Genomic DNA, 11629 nt, shown 5'->3' with positions numbered 1-11629 from the left:
GTTACAACCACACACACACACCGCTGCCTTGTCCAATCTCCAATTATTAATTAGTGAAAGTGAAATCTATGAATTACTTGCTCCATTATGTACTTTAGCGGCTTTAATTTGCATCGCGGCCTGTTTCCACCCTGGCCGGCAGATTAAAGTGGCTATTTGAAATCAATTTCTCTAATAACAGATCTTAACGAGCTCATCAATTAAGGCTTCGTTAATGGCTTGTTATACTGGCCCCATGCAGGCTCAAGTGTTGGTAGGCGTGCGCGTTTGGACCCCTGTCCCCACCATGCTACCTCCGCATATACATCAACGTGATTGGTCTGGGCTGCCGCGTGTCGATAGGTTCAACTTTAGTCAAAAAACCCTAATGGGATATTGGTTTGGAGGGTGAGGGGGCGTGTCCCAGCCTTCAACAGCCTATTTGAAAGAGTCTTTATGCAAATGAGCTGGGTAATGGCTTCAAGCATAGAGGTTGTGATTTCCATAAGTTAGGCTGTGCACTGGGGCATTTCGCGAGCACGCTGAAAGACCATTAGCACTCCTTCACACATTTATATAAACAGTTGGGAGATGGTGACCTCTGTGCTGACCCCACACACCCTCCGCTAAATCTAAGTGTTATGTATGCATGACTTAGCTTAACTCCTCCAAGCCTGGCTGGTAATAAGCACTTCATTTGTTTAACCTCACTCCCTCCGAGCCACAGTCCTACAGTAGTACTCCGGGCCCCATCACTCATAGCTGTGCTCATATCACTGATGTAAATTAGATTACCAGACACACCTGGAACCTTTGGCACCTGTGTAATGATACAGTCTGGAGTTCTGTCATAGTACATGGCCCTTTATTCAATTGGGATATCATGTTTCTTTCATACTGTTTCATGTACTGGCATCAAAAGAAATACTGAAATTTAAAAAGGTGTACACTGTGCCATCAATCCAAGCTTCTTTTTAGTCCATAGACATGTTTAAGTAGAATGGATCTAAAGCCATGATAAATAAAGTGTATCTATGTGTCAGTAGTCCTGTCTCAATCGCAAATTTTGAGGTGCGATATGTTGCTGAAGTAAATATAGATGACAAATGGTAATATTGAAACAGAACATAAAGCAGAATTATCCCCCTAAATGTATTGCATGTATGTACAATTTTAAAACACAAACTGCAATAAATAAATAATAGAATGCAACACTTAAGTTGTTAGTTTGTATCTATAATGAGTCATCGAAGTTCATGATTCAAGCCTTTGCAGCTCAAATAACCAAACTTTTCCCCACTAGTGCATAGAAAAACTCCCCACGATAAATACTGACCCCCAAAAAGTATTGCTCCATCTGTCATAGCCATTTTCCAATAGATTTTCAGAAGTTCATCAGCACATTCAAACTCAATATAAATAATATGTTTCTATTATGTTAAACTTAAATAATTATCTTAAACTAATGTTTCTAAAGCAGAATAAAACTTGAGTTAACTGTGGCTCAGGTCTTGGAGCACTTGTACATCATTTAGAAGGTAGGTGATTTGAACCCCACTTGGACAAGGACATGCTGTTGTGTCCTTTGGCAAGACACTTCCCCAGATCCCTGTATGAATATCATGTGCAAGGGTATGGAGTTTTTTGTGATAATCTTTGAATCAATGCAATTAATTGTGCTTTTGTTTTTGTATGTTGTTCGCTGTCCATGGTGCTGAATTACTGCTAAATACTGAGAATGCTGTTTACTTTTCTAAACTTAAATAAAAAATGACAACTATGTAATATATGTAAAAAAAACTCCTAGCGGGATGGAACACACAACTAAACATGTACTCAAAACAGAACACCTTTGGTCATATTTCAGTTTTCCATCCTTTTTCCAGTCTAAATTTCTCCAAATCTTCCTTGAGAAGTGTGCTGAACATAAAGAGTGTGAACACATCTCATTACTATATGTTTAGGAGCAGTAGCACCATGTGATCCCTGCGAGCCCGGTCTCTCCTCTCATCAGCACCAGTTTATCAGCAAACTCGCACTTTAGTGATTGATACTGGGAGAACTAATTATGACACCTCAGTTCACTCATTAGGCTACATAGCTACAAATGATTAATTGATTTATCACATTTTCCCAAGGCTCCATTTATAATCGCATGCTGAAATGGGTTCGGGTGAGGAGGGGGAGGAGGGAGGAAGTGCGAGAGTAAAGAGAGGACAAATAAGAGGAGGAGAGGAAGGAGGTGAGTGGGGCATGATGGAGAGAGAGAGGGCTAAGGGCTGGCTGGGATTAGCAAGGGTTGAATAAAGGTTAAGGAATATTAATATACTGAACCGGGCGCACTAAAGTGTATTGATGAACTCCAAACTCAGAGTCATTTGAATATCAGGGCTATTTGATAGGATTTAAATTAGGTAAATTATTATTTTTATTTATTTATTTATTTTTAAAGTCACTTTTTGTGTGTATTCATAGAGATGATATTTCTTTGCTTGGAATGTTCTGCTGTGGGGCATTAAACATATCTATCTATTTTCAATTCTATTTATTTATATAGCACATTTAAATACAACTTCAGCTGCCTAGTGTGCTTTATATAAAAAGATAATAAATACATAAAAACAGATGATACAATACATAGGCAAAAAACAATAAAACACCAACATATCCTGCCTACCTAGTATTAAATGCCAGGGAGAAGGTGGGTTCCCAGTCTAGTCTTAAGCTGTGTTAAAGCCTGAAAAGATCTGACAGACAGAGGAAGGCTGTTCCATAGTCTGGGCGCTGCCACAGAAAAGGCTCTGTCACCTTTGGTCTTGAGCCTGTTTTTGGGCACAGCAGCAGGAGCTGGTCAGCTGACCTCTGACCTCAGGGGTCTGGGTGGAGTATAGAGCTGCAGTAACTCCCTCAAATAAAGAGGACCCATAGAGTGCAGACATTTAAACACAGTCAGTAACATTTGTAACTGCATCCAATATGAGATGTTTTTAATACTACTTTAATACTACTGTCCTTAAACTAAAATAAATAATATGGTGCCCAGCTCTCCACCAGAAAAGTTACACCTTTAAATAGTTTGACGTTATTATTTGCAAACCAACTTTTTCAGTCTCCTTCTAGAGTCACACTAAAATCTTCTTTTGTGTTAGATTTGCCTGTTCACAGAAACATTCCTTCGAGCCCTTTCCAGTAAATACACAGCACAATATTTGCCAAAAAGTTGTTGTGTTGTTGTTGTGAAAAATGATGTAGTCCTGATTTGATCAAAGTGACTTTTGGACTGAAGTTCTGTTTAGCTGTGCATATGACTGAAAGGTTTTTATTCTGCACTCTTTGCTTATAATTTTAATTTTATGATGACTATTTATGTTTTTTATTTATGCTATTTGTTTGTATTGTGATTTTAATCTTTCTTATATTGTAAAGCACTTTGCATTACTGTGTGTACCACTTGTGCTACTTAAATAAACTTGCCTTGTCTTGTCTTGAAGTTCTACTGGATTCTATGTTTGAAATATTAACACCTGTATATATTTTTATTGTAACTATTACACTCTATTGTAATATGTATCTGACACAAGAAACAACCATTACTGAAGAGTATTCTTTTCTTGGGAAAATAATTGAAATAAAGACAAAAATCTAATCACCCACAGAGGATATTTATAACTTAGAAGAAACCTTGAAGCCAGGGTTTGTGTTTCTTTTCTCTGGCCACACAGTGTGCAGCAGATCAGGGATAGACCGGGGCTGAGGTCAGGACAGTCACTCTCACATCCATTTGGTGTGAACGTCCCGTATCTCCAGCGGGCTCCTCTATCAGCTCCAGTGTAATGAGATGCTGAGGCTGGCCTGCCGAACAATAGCTGCTGTGTGTCGCTGCTTAGCCTGCTGCTCTCCACCTATTTGTCATAATCACGGCCAGTTTTCTCATTAGTGGAAACCATTAGCCCTTAAAGCTTTATCTGCTCCTTATCAGCCACACTGCTACCACACCACTGGCTGCACATGCACACACACTCACACACACACTCACTTTCACATTTGCACTATGAAAACTCCTCCAAAAAACAACCAGAGGGACAACACATACCTCATGCAAATATACATCTATAAAAGCTCCACTGGTCATGATGACTGGTTCACTCTGCAAAAAGTCATGTCCACATAATTGTATTTAAATTAAAAATGTTAATCTTCATTTGAGTCACGTTGTTTATTAATGTAGTTCAAAATCTTTTAGGTAGTCTATAATTGTTAACAAATTTCATCATGTTGGGTGCAAAAAGGATTCTTGGTTTTGCTTGATAAATGTTATTCTTAAGTCTTGAAAAAGGATAGTAGTAATAGTAATGGAAAGAACATAAATGAACTTGTGATAGAAAATAGTGACGTGACGTTCATGAAGGAGTTATGAACGGCTCCTTAACATGAACAGCTGGATCTGGATGTTATTTTTTAAAAGAGCTGAATCTTTTTCTTTCTAATTTGTATGCATTTTTACACTGATTAATACTGAACCGACATAAGAATCAGCACAGAAGTAAAGGAGGCAAAAAAAGTGAGAGCTTCGTGGACAAAAAACACATTTGGCATCATATGAACAGTCGAAAATTATTATTATTGTTTATTTTGATTATGCATAATTTGAAAGCGTGAACACTCTCCCACGCTCAGTTTGAACCACTTTAAACACATTTAAACCTTAGTCATTGCTCTCTGTGCTTAATTTGTTGTTAAAATGAGTTCTCACATTGGCTTCTGTCATATAAACAAATAGTGAAAGAGCCTTTTGTGGCTCTTAGTGAAAGTCTTTTGAACAGCTCCTTTATGGGATCCAAAAGATTCAGATCCCATAAAAGAGCTGAAAGTCCCATCACTAATTGAGAAAGAAATCTTACTTTCTTTGTCTCTTAATATTGCATTTTTTTCTGAACAAATGTAAGTGCAAAAGTAAGAACATGTAATAACCACAGAACCTTTCACAAAATTACCTTGAAAAGTTTACGCTAATGGTTTCAAGTTTCTACAGTTTTCCTTGTTATTAATGGGTAAACAATTTCTCTGTGGAGGTTTCAGCATTTTTTTGTCTTGCGGAACAAATGTATTCAAAGTACATCTCTTGAAAATATACTATTGCTAACAGCCTTTTTACACAAACTTTAACTCTTATATTAAACTGCAGTACACACATCCCACATCGCAGAGCAGTTAACCCCTCACATTTAAGTCCACCTGTGCCAGTGCTGGTTACTTGGCACACCCATCCTAATCTGGCTCTATTAGCGCCACTTGTCCCTCCCTAACTCCACAGACTTTGTTGGGGCTGTCAGGATGACCAATGATGTCGCACAGCCCAGCCTGATTCATGACTGCGACCCCAAGATCACATCTGAAGGAAGAGTCCTGGCAAAACGACCAAACGCACCCCTTGCAGCCCATTATAGTCTATTTATCTAGCTGGACATCTAATGGGGAGCGCTTCTTTTCCACTCCGACACAGCGATGGTATCATGGAAGGCTTGGTTAAGACTTGGGGACAGCTCGACTAGGGCTATCTGAGGGCGGTGCGGGTTAATAACTGCAGATGCCGTTACTTTGTGAAAGCTATAAAGGGGAATGGACTTGACTGATGGCTGGGGAGACTCCTCTGTTTTCAAATCAGGGCGGTGCAGTTGAAAGTGTTTAATCATAGGAACGACTATACTTTAAAATCTCTTATCTCCCGCAGGCAGACAAGCTAACATCTGCATACAGTTATAGAGGGTGCATCTAACAGCTACAAGACAGCCATGACATGAGGCAAGGGTCTGGGGTCAAGGGTTAGACCATTTCCACCAGAAGTAATAGAAACAATGTAATCATTTCATATAATTGAGAAAGAGAAAGTAAGATTTTTGTTTATTTCAATTTTACCTTTCACTTAAAAAATGTATTTCAGAGTACGCTCTCATTTCAATGTTATTTATATAGCTTCACATAAAAAAAATCAACAAAATACAATACAATATATGAAGATAACATGATATATAGACATTTAATACTACAGTGTCTAGCTAGTGTTAAATGCCAGGGAGAAGAGGTGGGTTTTATCACTGAAGAATACATTTAATTACAAATTTAGATGTACCCAAATACAAAATTAAAAAAGAGGTTTTTTTTGTTCTGTTTGGGGTTTTTTGTCAGAAAAATATGTGCATTTAATCTGTGAATTTAAAGATATACAGAGTTTGTGAAAAATAAGTTAGATTGGAAATTGAGGACAAGGCCATTGAGCTCTAATAAACATTTGTGCACACTCCAATAAATCCCTAACTTTCTTGCTAGTTTTTGAGAGAATTCTAACAGTTTAGATGATTTCATTAATATGTCGCCTTGAAATTGTTTTGGGTCTCCAGATAGCTTCTTTTCCACCCCCCGCGACACTAAACTGACTGATGTTTTAGCTACATTGGATTTATCCCCCCAAAACATCATATGCACAGTCAACACTGTTCTTATGGGTGATTTCTTTGTGTTTTCCGAAGCTGTTAGTTCTGCTGGCCTGTGATGAGCCTGATTACTGGAGCTTATGTCATCTGTTACCAGCGCTCCCCTCCTCTCGTCTCCATGTCATTAGGCCCGGAGCAGCCGCGCACTAAAACATGTAAAAGAGCTTCCCATTTGAGAGAGATTTGTTTGTGGCATTGATAGTCTTTAGTTTTCCGCATGGTTTGCCGGCAGCCACAGACATTAGAAAGAGAAGTGGGGTGCAACACATCTCCGCTCTCATCCTCTCATGCTCTGATCCCAGCCTCATCCGTCAAACAGTGGCGAGAGAGGGAGGAAGAGGAGGAGGAGGAGAGGAAACTTAAAACATTATGGAGAAATAATGTGTCGACATGATATTTCCTCTCCAAAGATTTGGCTTGTGGGTGTAAACATAGAGTAAAAGGTATATTTTTGTCTAAAAGTTCTCATTTACTGTATAAAAGTAATATGTAAATTTGGTAAAACATTTTGAAATTAGAATATATTCCAAAATTAGGCCTATACTTGACTTTCTTTGCAGCAAAGAAGGCACCATTTTGTATTACCAGATATTTGCATGTTCTGTCTGTGTCTGCCCATTTCTTATCGGTCCCCATACCTCCAACAATATGTGGATCATGATTCTCATTTAGCGTTGTTGATATGGTGACTGTGCTAAGAATGTAAAGAATGTATCAAACATATGTCCGTGCATTTGTTATAGCTGATTGTACTGGATGTGTATGTTTATGTGTTGGGTTTGATATGTTGCTATTATCAAAAGTTTTAGCCACTATCCAAAAACTGACTGTCATTGTCATTTATTTTGTTAAGAGAAATTACAAATATGGGTAGATTTAACTTTTATTTTCAAACATTGAAGTAATTGTTTCATTTTTTCCTATATGAATGGTTTCCTGTTCCGTTAGCGGCCATTGCACTCTAATGTGAAAAGTAGCAGTTATAATTGAGGCTATGTAAGTGATATTAGCGCCTTGAACATTGTGATATTGTATGTAATTACCGCAGCCTTAGTTCTCTGTCCGGCTCCTGTCTGCACCCCTCCCTCCCCAGTGCCCCCTCCCCTGCCCCCCACAGTTAATCACAGTTGTTCCCCGCAAAAGGAGGCCCGTTAACGGCTTGGTGCGTCAGGAATGGTCTCGCGCTCCTCCGCTAATCGGACCGTTACGACTGAGAAGCTTTGCATTATGCAAATCACTGGCCGGGAACAGGTGACATTTGTAGGGGAGCGGGGCGACAGGGCGATGGAGTCTGGCTGATTTAGACATTAGTCCCTGTCAGCAGCAACACACTCATCTGCATATGCACACACACTGTACACACGAGCTGTGCGGAAGGCATCAATTACCACAGTGATTCTTTTGTTTCTCCATAAGCACTAATCTGTATTTAACTTTCATTTTAAATACAGCCCAGTGGGAGCAGAAAGTGTATACAAATTGCTTTTCAATGCACAGCGCTTTCATGATGACTTCTTTTAGTTCACCTTCATTATTGCATTTGAGTAAGTTTAAATGTGGGTGCCTTCTCAGCATGTGCAGCCAAGTGGAAGTGTCCTGCCCAAAGTTAAACACTGCAGAGTGAGAAGTTCAAGTATCTAAGTGTATTCCTGGCCTGCATATCAGAAACCCATTTAAACACACTGACATTTGTCTGCTTCTTATGCCCATGCAAATGTGCCATTTTATACTGACTACAATACTAATGGTTTCAGAGCACGGTGTGAAATACAACTGGACTGTGGTCTGAAGAACGTGAATCTGCTGAGAAGGAATCTAATACTGAAGGGTGAAATGCCACTTTGAAGAGGTGAGACCACTCAGTTTTTCAAATTTGAAGAGGAAGTCACTAGAACTGTTTTTGTAAGCCATTTTAGATACATTTTGCATTTTACAGTATATATAAAATAATAATCTATTTATGTTACAATTTAAAATACCTAAGAAAACCATACATTTAATTGAACGTCCAAAAACGCAACTCTATTAAATGAGAATTCATACTATATAAAATAAGCCACAAAGGTGCACAGGTAAGCTCGTGATGTAAAATTATAGTCATTGTTTTAATAGATTTGTTGCCAGTTCATCCATTCTCTCTGTTTGTAGTACAATACAGTTTCCTCTTTTATTCATTTGAATGCACTTCTCCCTCTCCACTGTCCTGGATGATGCTCTTACTTTACTTTTTAAGACTGTTAAATATTTAGTTATTAAAAAAGAATATGGATAGTATCATTTCTGACAGGTTTGGGGACCACTGCCAAATGTTCTGCCAACACCTCAGACTGGTGTCCCATCTGTCTGCCATCTCTTATATTTTTTCTTATTGTGCATCCCTTTAGTCTCCATCCACTCGGTGCATTTATCACCTCAGACTCTGTGAAACGTATTCATCTTGTGGAAGCTATAATGAGAGGCCATTATGAATGCTAACCAGATCTTTTAACCAATGACTGACTGACATTGGCTCATACACGGCCAATGAGCTGTGATGTGGCGGGCCTATAGTGCAATAACACGCAGAGTGCTAATCTACAGTGTGTCTGCCTGAGCGCGCACTGAGCACACAAGCATAATCACTTTATCAGAGCGCCAGCATAAAAGCCAGTGAATATGAAGAGGAGGAGACACTGACAGAGGACGGGCAAATTAAGAGAAGAAAGGAGGGATCAGAGGAGTGATGGAGTAGTGAAGCAGGACAGGGAGGAACACAAATCATTTTAGATGGAATCTGAATGTTTTAAGTTTAAGTTTTGTGTTTTTAGAACTTGTCTAACAAAAACAGAAGAATTGTATTTATTGGTTTCGATTGCATCTTGCATATAAAAAGGTGCATTATGATTCATGGACAAAATAAATGTTTAGGATTCATTCTGGTCTTTCTTTTAATACCACAGGTCAGTCCAAAGTAGTTGTCCATGGTGTTTTGCACAGTGCTATGGATTTCACAGACTGCTACATTTTTTATGGACAATGTTAATAGCCTATATTGCTTGCTTGTTTGTTTTGTTTGTTTTGCACTTTGCACATAACTGTCAAACGTCTTCATTCAGTTAATCTTGAGGATCTCAACTTGTTGTGATAGAAAGCAATGTTGGTAATACTATTAGAAAATGTACTTCTGCCAACTAGACAAAAGCTTAAATATGTTTTGCGACTCAAGAAGCTTCTTCAGTTCTACAGGTTACTGGTGTGTCACTGCCTTATATCTGTGAGAAGGGAGGAGCTGACTACACTGAAACTACCACTCCTAGTTGTTAACAGTGAAGAGCATCTATCATTGGTTCCATTATTTGTCCATTGAAAACAAATATTTTGAAATGGAGCCTACCTGAACGACTGAGGGATTACACATTTTTGACAAAAGTATATGTAAAAATACAATCAATGAAAACAGCTAATGAGCGAATATATAGATTGATTTATCAAAATTGAAGCATGGATGTATTGGAATGTATCAGTAGTATAAGTGTGTGGGGCAATCCACCAGCCCAATTGTGCCCGGTGTTAATTAGCAGTGGCACATCGAGGCTCTTCTCTTGTCTCAGTGTGTCTCGCTAATTCCGCCTCTCGTTAACAACGCTTATACAGCCAATTACCATAAATCCCTGTTAGCTGCGGCAATTAACAGTAACGAGGCAGCGCTGCATGTGTTTCTACTGTTGTAATTAAGCCAGTGTGTTGTTAATTAGCAAAATGTGAGTGGGAGGTTTTATGCTCGTTAGTATAGCCATTTCATTCAATTAGCAGCGTCATTAACGAGGTGTCTCTGTTGGAACAAAGTTAATGCCGGGAGGAGGCGGCCACCGGGCGATTAGCCTGGACAAACATGACGAGGAGCGTGGCACAGTGCCCAGCCGCGACCGTATATGGAGATGGGCCTTTTGTGTGGGAGGCAGAGGTGAGGAGATGTGCTGGAATCTGATGCAGGTGGGAGGGGGCTATTGTTTTATTACCCCAAAAATGAAGATCGAAATGCTAAAGCTATTTGAAGATAATGACCAGTGATGGAACATAACCAAGTAAAAGTAGTAAAATACTGTACTTGAGTAAAAATTGTAGGTATCTGTACTTTACTTAAGTATATTTTAAAGTGGATACTTGAATACTCCACTGCATTTTTGAACTGGACTGAAAAGTAAAAGCACTTTTTCTTATTGTTTGGGACCTGCTGAAAAGGATGAGGGATTTATTTTTAACAAGTTCATAATTTGAGCAAACTAAAATATAAAAAGCCAGATTGTTTCTTTAGAACAAAATCCAGCACATTTCTTTATCAAAATCACAAAATCTGAACCTTTATTAGAGCTCAAAGGCTACGCGAAATACTTTTACTTTTTACTCTTTAAGTACATTTCTAAATGAGTACTTTAATACTTTTACTTAAGTAACAAAATTGAGTACTTCTTCCACTACTGACGCTGACTAGTGTGGGCTAAAGTGTTTAAAGGGTCACTATGTAACTTTTCTGATCAATCTGCTTGTCCCCATGGAGATGGTAATGCTTTGCCTGGAATGTTCCACAAACAATCTAGCATGTAAGTACAAAAGATTATCAAGCTACTTATACTTATATATACTTTAAGAACTCTAAAAACACTTGTAATTGAATAATCGCAAGTTAGATATTTTTTATAGCAAACTGTGGAACATTCCAGGTCATTCAAAAACCTCTGCATGGAAACAAGCAGGTGCAAGACTTTAACTTTATTTGTTTATTTTATAATTTACATTAGATTTTTTTTTTTTTTCACTTTACAGTGTTTGGCCCACCCATATCCACCACCATGCAGTAAAAAGTGACTCAGAACACACTCTCAAAATACAAAAGGCCAAATGGAGTGTTTGGAGCTGTGAGCTGTGACAGAAGATGAACCTGTCGGACTCTCTGGTCTCTGGTCCTCACTTTAGCTTTGGCTGCTTCTAATTCTCCACGAGGCTCTCCTCCTCCCATCTCCTCTGTCCTCAGATAAGAGCCTGTTCTCCCTGACACCTCCGTCTAACTCCATTACAGCTAATAGAGAGAGGCCATCTTGCTGCTGACACTCACATCCACTGAGGGTGCCAGGGGACCCCAGTGCATGATGGGAAATAAAACACTGAGTGGATATCTACAG

Source organism: Periophthalmus magnuspinnatus, chromosome 10, assembly GCF_009829125.3.
Source record: "Periophthalmus magnuspinnatus isolate fPerMag1 chromosome 10, fPerMag1.2.pri, whole genome shotgun sequence".
Lineage (NCBI taxonomy): Eukaryota > Metazoa > Chordata > Actinopteri > Gobiiformes > Gobiidae > Periophthalmus > Periophthalmus magnuspinnatus.
Note: the sequence above shows the minus strand (reverse complement) of the source record.